Here is a 13927-nt window from a genome sequence, read left to right as displayed (position 1 = left end):
CGTCAACATATTCACCCCAGGAGACCTGGTCACTCCGCAAGGAGAACCTCCTCCCTAGAAAAGAAAACAAAGGATATTCACATGGATCAGTGATCCATCCAGATAGAGAGGCCATAATTCACATGGCACCACACATATGTAAAACAAAAGAGGAACTGAAACAGATTGTATATCAAATACTCACTTCTGCTCTGACCATCTTCGACTTCTTCTTCATATTCTGTAGCTCATTCACTTGCTTCGTCCTCCTATCTTGTAGCTCTTTCCTCCTTGCAGACCACCTCCAATTTTTTGTTGTTGTACTCTTGCTTTAGCCTCCTCTCTTCTTGCTTATGCCTCCTCTCTTCTTGCTTATGTTTCCTCTCTTGTCTCTCGCTTCCTCTCATCTTTCTTTCTCAATCTCGCACTCAAATAAGTGTAATCAAAATTTATGGCAATAAAACATAAACAACGAAACGAGAAGATAGAGATGAGGGACTCGCTTCCTCTGCTCATCGAGGGCATCCCACACCTGCTGCTCCTCATTGATGGTTTCCCACTTTAGCCTCTGCTTGTCAACATCACCCTTGGGATCCAATTCTTCGAGCCATACCGACTTCATGGATGGGCCAACCATTTCTTCGAGGTGAACCGGCTTCATGGATGAGCCAGCCAATTCTTCGAGCTCAACCGGCTTCATGGATGGGCCAGCAATCCCTATATAGTCAAGAACACATATAATTAGAAACATAGTCAGCATTTCTATTTCTCTCAATTAGAGATTCTCTACTGGTTGGCCCATGTAGACCTATATGTCACAGTCAGTTTATTCCGAGTTTCTGACCAAATGAACAAGGGCACAATACAAGACAGTACAGTATAGCGACAAAAATGAAGCCATGCCAACTTTCTATCAGGTCACACTTTTGTACACATGCATAGGCAATCTCATATCACTACATATCCTATCTATGAACTGATTGAGCTGCATAAATAAAAGTGAGGAAAGTGGAGTTATTCCATCTTCCATGAGCATCCATTTTGAGTAGGTTAACTGCAAAAGTATATAAGGCTAGTGGCAGTAACCTTACCTATATGGTTACAAATGTTTGCTTCCATTTGTATACCACACGGTAAACGCATCTTAGACCAACTATGAAACAAAAGACATGTGTATATTTCTCTAGTTGTGGCATATTTCTACGATGAGATATAACAATGCAACAGCTGAAATGAAATCCTAGTGAAAATAGGAGCATCATGTGATTTGTCTAGTTTGTTGTCAATCCTATCTTCTTGTACAAGGCAAACATATTTATTTACAGTTATGTGAAACCTGAATCTACCCTTGTCTTTTATAGTGTCCTAAACTCTAAACCTAACTCTGCTAGATTCATGGTTACAGTAACACAAAAGCATGCGACAAAATGCCGGTGACCAGTTAGGTTATACATTGAGAGCAGAAACGTTGGCAAGCCATTCACACATGTTTTCTAGCCATCTATACTAGAGTGAAAAGATATGATGCCCCGACCAGAAAATATTTCAGACAACCCATAGCCAGCAAATTCGAGCGAAGCAGACAAGCACAAAAGCCTCGAGTGAAGAGGAGAGGTTCCATTGATCTTTTACTTGCTGTGATGATTCAACCAAAAAGGCTTTAGGAAGAGTTAATGATGTTATGGTTGAATTACATATGACATATGTACCTGTTGATTTTATATTTATGGACATAGGTAGCAATACCTCTAGTCCTATAATCCTTGAGAGATCTTTTTTTAGAACAAATGAGCTATCATTGATTCAAAAGAAGACAATGTAAAATTCTGATTTCCACACAAGAAGTGTATAGAGAACTTTCCAAAGAATAAGGAGGTAGCATCATTTAAGGTACCACATAATTTTCATACCACTTGATCCAAGTAAGTAAGCCTAACTATATGGCTATAAAAAAAACGCTGTACGGGAGGCAACCCGGGATGTTTTTTTATTTTCTTTCTACATGATTGATGTAGCATGTTAATTTTTTTTTTTGTTTAATCTCTGATTTCTAATAAAGTACCAAGGTTTTACCCATTTGGATGATAAAAGTTATAAATAAAATATGGAGCTGCTGATTCATACACTACACTTTCTAGTGCACGATTTTTCTGATTTTTTGGTAACTCCTAAAATCTTAATAAATTTATAGTTAGGGCCGGGCAGATAGGAGTGCAACCGGCCCTAAAATTTTTGGGGCCCCAAATTTTCGATTTGATACAGAAGGCAGCCTATCAGCAGCAGCGAACCAGGGACGAGCGGTGGCGGCCGCCCTGGATCTCCCGTGGCCGAGAAGGGTAACGTCCTTATGTAGCCTTCAACAGCGCGGCTGCCGCGCAGGGAGCAGCGCCATGGACGTCTGGCTTGAAGCTCTCTGCTTCAGGTCGAAGGGGTATGACCGTAAGGAGAAGATGATGGCCTCTTGGGCTTAAAAGCTTAAGTGAAAAGGCCCATACATAAGGCCTGAACGGTGCCGCGTTGCTTAATCTTATCCTTGAAAACAAATCGGCTCAATCAACGTCCGCTTAAAAAAGATCCATGTACACATTTTGGTTCTCCTGGAAAAATCATGTTTTATTCAGCGGACATTTTATTCAAGGGTCCATCTTTATAATTTTTTCTTTGTTTTTTCATACCCTTGGCAGTTGTATTATTTGTATCCTGAAATTTGGATATTTTGAGCACCAATTTTAAGAGTAAACTTATCCTTGCCCCTTCCAAATTTCTGATGTAATTTTATTTTGTAATTTTTATGCCCCCACAAATCTTTGCTCCTGGATCTGCCATTGACGATTGTCGTTTTTAAAAACTCAAGGTATACGTGTATGTAGCGTTCCAAAATTTAAGATCAGGCACGTGAAAGATCAATTACACATTTGTTTTTTCATACCCTTGGCAGTTGCCCAAGGTAAAACAGTTTATCTGGCGATTCACACATAATAGCTTGCCTTTGAGAACTAATATGAAGCGGAGAGGAATTAAGTGTGATACCCTGTGTGTATGCTGCAAAAGACCAGATGAAGATGGCGCCCATCTGTTTTTAAAATGCAAAGACACGCGGCTGATATGGAGAGCATTAGGCTTGGAAGATGTCTGTGATCGCATGGCCACATATGAAAATGCAGGAGCAGTGGTACATGAAATCCTCCAATTCAATGATGAGAAGAAGATTCTATGCTGCTGTCTGCTATGGCGGTGTTGGTTGCGTCGAAATAAAACCAATGCTGGCGAGAAGACGTTGACAATACCTGAGGTGATTGGGCAGATTCGATATTGGACCAGAGAGTCTATGCAGATGAGCCTGGGGAAAAGAATGAGGCAACAGTTCAGCACACAGTGCAATGGCAGAAACCAGTAGGTGACCTCATTAAGATAAATACCGACGGTGCTTTTGACGCTGCCACACGCCACGGTGGATGGGGTTTTGTTGCGCGCGACGCACAGGGGGCAGTTCGAGGCTCTGGGGCTGGCAATGTCCGACATGCATGTTCTGCCATGCATACGGAGGCGCTGGCTTGCGTCGAAGCTTTACAAGCTGCTGCTGATTGGGGAATGGGTACTGTCTTGCTTGAGACGGACTCGATGAATCTGGTACAGGCACTGAAAAGCGCTGAGTTTGATCTGGCGCCGGAAGGGGTGTTATTCAGAGATATTCGATCTTTTATTAGGTTAAACTTTGGGTCGGTGGAGGTAGTTTTCGCTCCACGTATGTGTAATAAATTAGCACATGAGTTAGCTGCTTATGGCTCTGCCCAAACGGCTGTGCGTGCGCTGTGGATGGACATGGTACCAGATGCTGTAGGTTGCTGTGAGGCCAGCCTGTTTGCTGAGCCTAATTAATGGAATATGATGTTCCAGGTCAAAAAAAAAAGATTTTTTAGTAGGATTAGAGGCCCATTTTAAAGTTTGGCACAGGGCCCCGGATTATACCAGCCCAGCCCTGTTTATAGTAGGTGTAAATTTGCATCCTCTATAATCACAAAAATTGGATAAAATTCTTGACATGTCTAAGTGGTCAAAATAATTCAGTTTTGCTGCAGCAAAAATTCTGGACAAATTTTGCCTTTCAATGTTAGATCCATTCTTTTGAGTATCAAAATGATTTTTTACTTCAAATTTTTGATGTATTATAATGAGTAGAACATTATATGCTCTTTATTTCATAAAGATACAATTTTATTTGTGAAGAAAATAGCAGTAAGTATGATATCTTTTTACCACTAATGTCACTCCATAGAAAAGAATGTGAAGAAAGTTTCGTGTTGAAGTTTTTTCACAGGGAATGGAAGAACACCACATCAAGAGAAATCAAAAAATGGTGAATACCATAAGCTTGGGGATGCCCAAGACACCTCACTGGACTCATATTAAATCTCTAGGTTGCACCCTTCTAAATTTTGTTTTTTGAGCAACATAGAATTCTCACTAAAACTTGGAGCGTCTTTGTTTTGTTGTGTGTTTAGTTTTATTTTTATTTTTAAAAACCATCATATTGAATACTTATTATGCATATGAATGAGCTACTGGACCCAACTCTCTTTTCATGAGTTCATCATTTTAAAGAAGTTGCATACTATTAAAATTTGAAGAGGGATGCAAAATTCAAAGCTAAAATTTATATTGTGTATAGTATTACTAGTTTCAAATGCTTTATTGAGTGATGATGTGCTATGTGCCTTATTTAGTTCTAATTCTCACTAGTATACATAGATGTTTAATTTTAAGTATCATTGTTTGATGATGAATGAATAGCTCTATGGATACTATTGCATGCTTTTAGATCTCTTGCTAACCAAAAGAAAGGAATTCCCACACAAGCATAGACTTGTTTCCAATTCCACTTAAACTCAACAGTCTATCATATCTACCTATATAGCACTTGCTATTCCAAGTATAGTATGTGTGTTATGCCTCCAACAATTTCAAAATATTCCTTTTTATGTAATTTAAAGCTCATATGAAAGTAAGGTGTGGAAGGAAAAACATCATTATGCATGTCATGGGTTTGACTAATTATGAGTAATGAGCTAGGTTGGAACTACAGCTGGGCATGGGCAGCCCGTCCTGGACGGCCCGAACCAACCTGGCCCGAAAATTTCGGGCCGGGCCGGGCTTGCATGTCGAGCCGCGTTCGCCCGAACGTCAGGTCGGCCGCGCTCGGGCTTGCGGAAAACATGATTTAGGCTTAGTTTGGAACGGGCTTGTTAGGCTAGGCCGGGCTTTCATCCGTTCAGGCTAGGTACGGCCTGGTTTATAAGCCCTAATGTCGGTCCAGGCCGGGCTCAGTCCTAGAATTTAGGTTCGGGCTTTTTTTGGGCTTGGGCTGAAACCCGATCCGGCCCGAGAAATGCCCAGGTGTAGTTGGAACCATGCTGGTATGGGGAATACCTTTCAACATTGCACTTACATTTAAGTTGATCATTATGTACCTAGTTACTGGCGGCCACCTCGGATGAATTGAAAGTGCATTATCACACTTAGGACCAGAGTATGCATGTTTGCTAGAGAAGTGCATTGGGGTACTAACTAGAAGCCATGCTTACATGGTGAAAATTTCGGCACGAGCATCCTCAAAATAGGAAGCAATGAAAAAAGAATATTTTACATTTGAAAAAATAAGTCAGAAAAGAAAAGAGATATGCATGAGAAAAAAAGTTAGAGATGATGCTCACAAGACTGTTGTCCTTGTTATCCCGGTATGGATGGCTTAAGATGATACTTTTCAAAGTTGATTTTGTCCTTTGTATAGACTGCACATGGAGGTACCCCTTTGTGTAATTCTTGGTTAAAACAAACATGTGAAAGGTCTATGATAATTTAAAGCATAGTAGTACGAGGTGTGGTCTTCTAAGTGTTGCGGCATGAGGCGATACATACTTATAAGAGGTCAAACACATGAATATTAGGTGTCTCTGAAACAAAGAGATACATGGCACCCCATCCTTATGAGTATAGTTGACATGAATTGCACATCTTAAAACTTGGTTTATGCTCTCTTTACTTTCTATTTTGTTGAAGGTTTAGCACATATATTCCCTACTTACTTTCTTATGGTCAAGAGTCAAGAGTATCAAAAAGAAACAAAAGAGAGGATAAATATTCTTCCAATCAATCTCTATAGGATTTTCCCAAGCATGCTTTATGATTCATAATACTTATCATTCATTTGCTTACAATGTTATTTACTATTATGCATGCTTCGTAGAATGTAAGAGTTATCACTTTATGAGTTAATGTTACTTATTGTCATTATTTATTGACTGAAACTTGTAAGACTTTGCATGATTACTTAGAAGCAACATAATAAATTCCAAAGTTCATGTTAGTTTTATCACCTTTATGCTCGGGACGAGCATAAGTTAAGCTTGGGATGTTGATGCATGTAAAATGCATATATGAACTTTGTCCTTTATTAGAATGAATTCCCACAATTTTGCAACATATATGATGATAATACCATGTTTTAGATTGTTTTATGGGGATTCGCCAATGATCCCCTTTATTTGGTTTATAACTCTGCAGAACAAGAATTCCCTGTTTTGTGTATTTTTCACTTCCAGACACCTATACAGAGTCAAATTGAGCTATGATTTTTGGAGCTTCATTTTTTCATCCGGAGAAGCACCCTTGGTCCTGGAAGCACACCTGGAGAGAGGCCTGAGGCCCAAAAGATCCCAGGTGGCGCACCCAAACATGTAGCGCGTGCCACCCCCTCTCTTTTGGCTGTCAATCATCGAAATCGCTTGACTCTTTCGCCCACCGACGTATTTTGACCTAAAAACACTATATATATGACCCCGAAGAGTTCTCGGGAGGAGAGCGCCGCAGGAAGATAGAAACACAAAAACAGAGGCTGAAGTAGCGAAGATTTGAAGGGGAAACTCCGTCGAGATCACCATTGGGGGGATCTCCACCTTCTCTAACGTCTTCCTCATCATCGCCATGATCAAGGGGGAGTAGTCCACCTCTGGACTACGGGTTTGTGGCAGATATCTTGATCTATTTCTCTCATGTTCTTCATTGTTCTTAGTGCCATATGAGCTACCAATATGATTATGGTCATATTTGTAATAACTATGTGGTGAATCTTTATTCTATGATATGATACTATGAGATTTTGCTATACTTTGTGTAAGATGTATTGAGAGATGCATATTATGTACCCCGTTCTTAAGTATTGATTCTGATCTAACTTGTATGCAAGAACGTGTGTGGGGTGATGTGTGTGTTAGATGAAATAGCATGGTTTTAGTGATTGAATAGTGACAACAAATTTATGATCTATTATGGTTTTGCCTTTTCTTTTGCTAACTCACTAGGGATAAAGTGAATGCATGTGCTATGTTCATTATGTGACAATGTTCTTGTTTGTTCAAGGTAGTTTCTTTGATATTCAAACATCATGTCAAAGTTCTTATAGCTATAATCTGTTAATTCTTAATACAAGATTGCTTGAAGTTCATTCCTATCTTGTGGAGTGTAAGAGAGATGTGTTGCATCATCTCTATGTTAGGACGTGGTGCCCATATGAATGCTTATCTTATACATGTTAGAGTTATTGTCTTCATATCTCACTGATGAATTGTTATTATCCACTACAACTTTAAAGAGAGAATAGGCAAGTGAACCCATAAACCCCGGTCCAATTTTAATCATAAGAAACACCTTTCCATCACTTTTATCTTATTTTTTATTTGTAGTATTATTTTAATTTGAAAATACAAAATTACTTTTATTTCTTATTTGCACTCAAAACCCCAAAACAAGCAAACATTTACCGCTTTTACTTAGTTTATTTCATTTACTTAGTTTACTTACTTTAGTTATTACTTTATTTATTTTTACTTACACGAAACCTTGTGCTTGCCACACGGTGGAGTTGGGGACACAAGGCTTTATTTTATTTTGCAAGATTGTTGCAAGAAGAGAGAGAGATACCTCTTTACTCCATTCCCCGAGAGTTCGATATAAACCCTCAAGTTACACTTGTGGGGAAAATACTCCGCTGACACAACACTCTGCACTTGGAGTCCCAACGTCATCAGCAACTTACGCACAGATTGCAGAAGTCATCATTGTCGTCGTTGATCCCACTTCAGGGAAAGATCCGTAGCCCTCACCAGGCCTGCCATGGATGCCACCACTAGGCTAGACAACGCCTCCGTCCTACGCGAGTCCATCAAATCACGTCCAACACCGAGATCTTGCTGCACCATGCATGTCGCCGAAACTCACCGTCGTCGATGAGGTAGATGTACACCGCTCCATCTTCTTGCCTCCACCATGCAACATGTGCTCCAAAAATGATGCCTCAAGAGGGAGAGCGATGCCCAACGAGCCGTCGTCCAATCTGGAACACTCGGGTCTAGGGTTTCCCCCTGGAGCAACACGAGAAATTATATGTTAGCTAAAACAACGATGCCTTTAACTAGGTAACGGCGTGAAGACACCGCCATCGCTCGCCATGACCAAGGTCATAGCACGGGTTTCACCGGTAGCCGCGCCTCCCCAACTTACCACCGGTACTGAAAGTGGGATCAAGTATCAGCCATAGCCAGCCGGCCAACCACCTCCGGCGGAGGAGGGAAGCCACCACCACCATGCTTGGGGCTGCCCCCGGCTTCCTCGTGTCGCGAAATTGGCCTAGGAGGTGCAGCCGCTGCAAAGGAGGATGTCCATCCGAGCTCATCTCGACCCAAACCAGAGCCCTCCTGCATCCGCCGCGGTCTGTGCCGACCGTCGCCACTCCGAAGCACCGTCGGCGGATGAGAGAATAGGTGACGCTGCCGCACGGGGAAGGGGTTAGGTAAAGAAGTTCGCTAAAAAGTGGTAACCTGAATGAAGAGGCAAAGGTCCTGTTACCTCACGGGCTTCCATACTTACTAGATTTAGATGTGCGCCTTGGCGCACGACCCCGTAGAATAGGTGACAATTTACACATTGTATAACGTGGCTAAATGATTTTCAAAACAAAGTCAATAGGATGAAATTAGGGTAAACAAAATACACAAAATCACGACATAGTAGCAAACGCGCTTATGTACAGCCATATAAATAGAAGAATATATTAAAACTGGTTTCAAGACCAGTCATCGAAAATGCATCAAGTATTTATACAAATCGATGATAATAGTCAGAAAATAAGTCTATCAGTCCACAGGCCACCCAACCTTTCACATAGTCAATCGCTGGGTAAAGTATTTTGGGTATTGTATCATTTAGAATATACTAACCACATGAAAAATATAATGTACCTCTAATCCTTTTTAGCCAAGAAATAATATAAATCACTGTCAAGCGGCAGCCACGTCTAACATAATTACTTCGAAGTCATCATGAGAGAGGGTCCAACGAGTGTAAAGTGCGAGATATGTTGTTCGATAAGAGCTACTCAAAATGTTTACAATGGTGCGGAAATAGCATAACAATACATCAAGAGAGGAGCTGATTTCGGAACTTGGAACCCATTGAAAATAGTCCATGTCTGCACACATCAGAGAGAATTCAAATTAAAAGGATGTAGTCCAATGAAAGACGCAAAGAAAGTATGAACCATTCTACAGATATTCAACGTTTTTAGTTTGGAAGTGAAATGGTCTAAAAGAATCTTATCTTACCACCTGAAGCGACACAACTAAACATAGTTCTCCATGAAGTACAGTTCAATTTGCTACCAAATTGTAGTTTCATCTATTTCATATTTTTTGATGCCTTTGTGGATGCAAGATCTAAATAGCTAGCCTGCATGAGATGTGTTACTCTCAACTTATTTCAGCTGGTGGTATACTGACAAGTTGATAACTTTAACAAGGAGAGCATCTCAGTGGTAGATTAAAAAAGACCAATCTTTGACCACACTACAGAGCTCAATTTTGACATAACTTCCATTTGCTTTTAAAAAGATGGCTTCTCCAAAAAAATAATATACATGATTTTCATGTGTAGCTATTACAACCCCAAATATATTTTGTGACCGACAATTAAAATATGATGGATATATCGGAGCAGCAAAGCATGCAGTGTCAAAACAAAAGAACTACCTTGGAGCTTGAACGACAATGAAACTATCGATTCCTATTTCCACGGCATAACCAGATGGAAGGCAAAGAATAATCTTTCTGACACGGCTAGTAGGAAATGCCAAGCTACTGTGTGATAAGGTAATTTTAGGCAGATCTATGGAAGCATAAAACATTTTAGTTAATTAATTTCAGAGTAATGAGTGGTATATTAAAGCACCATTTTCTAAGTAGGTAAGGAATCAGAAGTCACCCAAGATACCGAAAGTGGATTGGCCAGGCTGTAATTAATTCAATGACTAGCTCGGCTAGCTCCTCCTACGTAATACTCTTTGGTAATGGTTCAGGCATCCAGCAAGGAGGACCATTCTAGTATGAACAAAAAGCATGATGACAATACAAAGGAAAAAAGTCAGATCATTATTAGATCGGCGCATGGGTAAGAGCCGATGTAAGCTCGTATCCCGGGATCGGCAGGGATTTGATCAAAACGGCCAGGATTACTATCCCTAGCGCATGTGCTAAGCGCCGCATTGTACATGCCCTTAGTACCTGCAGATAGAATCGGAGACTCGAGTTAAAATGAACAGAAATCATAGCCATGTTTTCATATATATGTATCTACTAAACAAAGTGAAACCAAGCAATACGGCAAATTTCCCAAAGTGAGGTATATACTGTGTAATGACCAACGATGGTGCATCCAAAGAGCCTTTTAGAGCTAATAAAAATTCTTCTTTTATGCAAGGATAAAAGGGGGAGTAGAAAATTCAAGTACAAAGTTATTTCTTCCGGACTAAGAAGATAGACAGGGTTGTAGAGAATCAAGTACGATGAATTATTTTTCTGCAATAAGAAAATAAAATACTACAAAAATAAATGCTTCAAACCTAACCAAAGATAAAATGATGCATCTATCTATATGCAAAGATAAAATTATGAATCTATTTATATGGATTATTTATTTAAATAAACGCTTCAAGTCTTTAGCAATTTTTTTAATGCTTCTTGCAAACCATGATAATCTGTAAATTTTCTCACCGATTTTACAGTTTGATCCTTCAGTGACTAAGAAGGAACTCTGAGTTAATGTTGGTGTAAATGGTTGCTATAATACTTTCTATCTTTCTTATCCATAGATTATTCTAGGAACAGGAATACTGAACTTTGCATGAACAGACAAAGAGAAGCAACATGACATACCTCGTTTAAAACTTGGGTGAACATATATGGCCGAACACAACGCCACATGAGGCGGTGCAGGGCCAAGGAAAGACTTAAATGCCATATAGAAAAGAGTACAAATTGTGTAAACAAAAGCACTGCTCACTAAAAACTACGCACAAACTAAATGTTGTAGCTCACTCTATTAACAAAAAAAAGTTATTGGAAAGAGGGACATGGGTCTACTTTGAGCCACTGGACAAAGTAGGCTAAAATGTAAATATATGTGGAACCAAAGTAACTACAAAGCAAGTTGAATTTTAGTCAGCCAAATTATATTCATAAATAGCCGCTCTATCTTTCTATGGTCATCTCCCTTGAGTTCACACACTAAATAAGAAATGAATGTGTTATTTTTGCAACTCACACGTATCATTTGCTGGCAAAATTGTAAAGCCAAATTTTCTAGGAACTAAGAACCTATTGAGGAACGGCTTATATGAACTAATTGCGGAGCTGCTTCTTACAACCAAACCGGACCATAGGTATGATAGTACATAAACACACTTGAACGACAACCTATCTTTTATCAAGCACTTGCTCATGACTGACTTCTTTTTTTCGAAAGACCAAAAACAAACTAACATGGGGAGGAACCCCTGTTATTAAGATAGGTGGTGAGTCTCGAACCCTGGCTGCCTAGACATTTTGCTAGACAGGAAGCTATGTGTACAGAAAAATATACAGACTATGTAAAATATGACAGTACAAAAATAGCAATTTACAACAGAGTTACATGTATTTAGTGGACATCCCAGGTTGATGGCAGAACTACTCGGAGGATTGTAAACTCTATCTTTTCAATGAAATGAAATTGCGTTTTCAAGAAAAAAAAGCAATTTCACTCAGTGGCAAAAGCCACATGTTTTTCATTTTAGACATGTATAAAAGACATGTAAAATGGAGATTTTAATTTTTTATAAACTTAAAAGGCTTGGTGCAGCCAAGAAGACGATCCAAAGAAACTACTGTAAGTAGTCACAAAAATGCAAGACTGGTTATTCTAATGAACTATCAGAAAGCTAACTAAATTATATTAATACACAGTAGGAAACTGTGCTAGCTTGTCCTGTAGCAGTAAGATGGAAAATAACATCTAAAAGAAAGATACATCTTTTTACTTTATCATTTAAGACTATGTCAATTATATCTGGGAGTACCTAAACTTGTTTGCATACCTTGAGAAGAACCTTTCCAGTCCCAATATCAAACCTGCATTAGTATTTCAATTCCAGTTGCAAATTGACCAAAAGCTGCAGCATTGCACATGTGAAAATCAGTACCAAGGAGAACATATACAAGTATTAGAGCAGGTTAAGACAATACTGCTAAACCACTAAACCACAAGCGGTCAGTAGAATACCTCGTCTAGTCAGCAGCGGGCCTTCTTGAGCGGGCACAATCTGGCAAACACCTCTGTATTGTGAATTTTCCTACAACATAAGTGTAATCTTTTGAGTACACAAATATTATTTTAAATAAATAAACTCTAAAATGGTCCCACATTAAAAAAAATATATGAATGGGACTAATCAATAAGGCATACTCCAAAATGGATGAGGTCTTTGATGGCATAAACATACCTAATCTTCCACTCGTTGCAGAAGTCCCCAGTTATCGGTTCGCCCGCTCGTCGCTGGTGAAGATGAGTGGCCGGGGATGATGATGATCTTCTCACGGTTCCACACCTTGTGTGTCAAACCTGAGTTCCTTATTCTATAAATTTATAGTATCAGTAAAACAAAAGGTAGTGTTGAACCTTCTCAAGGGCATCTTCAATGGCTTCATCACTGAGCTTTTAAATGCAGCTTTTCTTCAAAATGTTGTCACAGAAGCCATCAAAGCCATCAAAGACTTCTTTAAGTGGTTGAACAAAGAGAAGTTTGAGAATGAGACACCAATTTTGATTATTAAAGGCAAAACGACATATGACTGTATCAACCAACAGACCTTTTGGAAGAGTGTATGACCCTGAAAACAATCTATGTAGATTCAACATGCTCGTCGCCTAAGAATTGCTTCTAAAAAGTCCAAAAGAATGCTCGTCACCGAAAATGCTATCAGAAGACCTCCTCTGAGCCAGAGACTGTAGCTAGCAGGACTTAATACACATGTTATATTTTCTACATTCCTATGAATTAGTAAATCTGTAGACACGTTTCAATAAATATGGATGCAAATAAAGAACCAAGATCAGAAAGAATATATGTTGGATGATTCCCTTCTATTTTTTAAATATCACAAATATAAGGGAGGCATGTTAAAGTTTAGGAAAGAAATGGTTCACGAGAAAAGGGATCAATAGTTTACAAATTAAGGTTTTGCATGAGGACCTATATTTACCCGATCTCTTGACAAACTTACATACAGAGAAACAAAGCATATTACAGGAGACACCATAATGGACAATGTTCATGCAACAGGAAATTATCAATTCATATCACATAGGAGTATGTCGTAAGAGGTTACTGATGGTACATGAAATTATAATGTTCTTACTTGAATATTTATTACTCGGTAATATGAACCAATATCAAAAGAAAATTTAACGGTAACTGAAGAACTAATACCTTAAAATCAAGTTGAAAACAAGCAGCCAAAATGAGATAAATAGCTACCAAACAGAGCACCTTCTCTTGAACATAAACATCCAAGTTATCACATTA

The 13927-nt window shown here is 39.2% G+C and overlaps 1 long non-coding RNA gene across 1 annotated transcript; it reads right to left on the bottom strand.

Moving 5' to 3' along the window:
- Window positions 1-11893: 11893 nt before the first annotated feature.
- Window positions 11894-13056, bottom strand: LOC124682509. Its single transcript, XR_006996307.1, has 3 exons — window positions 12845-13056; window positions 12625-12694; window positions 11894-12514 (listed from the first exon to the last, which is right to left on the bottom strand). It is a non-coding gene; the product is annotated as an uncharacterized LOC124682509 (long non-coding RNA).
- Window positions 13057-13927: the final 871 nt, after the last annotated feature.

The sequence above is a fragment of the Lolium rigidum genome, chromosome 1, assembly GCF_022539505.1.
Source record: "Lolium rigidum isolate FL_2022 chromosome 1, APGP_CSIRO_Lrig_0.1, whole genome shotgun sequence".
Classification (NCBI taxonomy): Eukaryota; Viridiplantae; Streptophyta; class Magnoliopsida; order Poales; family Poaceae; genus Lolium; species Lolium rigidum.
Note: the sequence above shows the minus strand (reverse complement) of the source record. Positions and strands in the feature narration are given on the sequence as shown.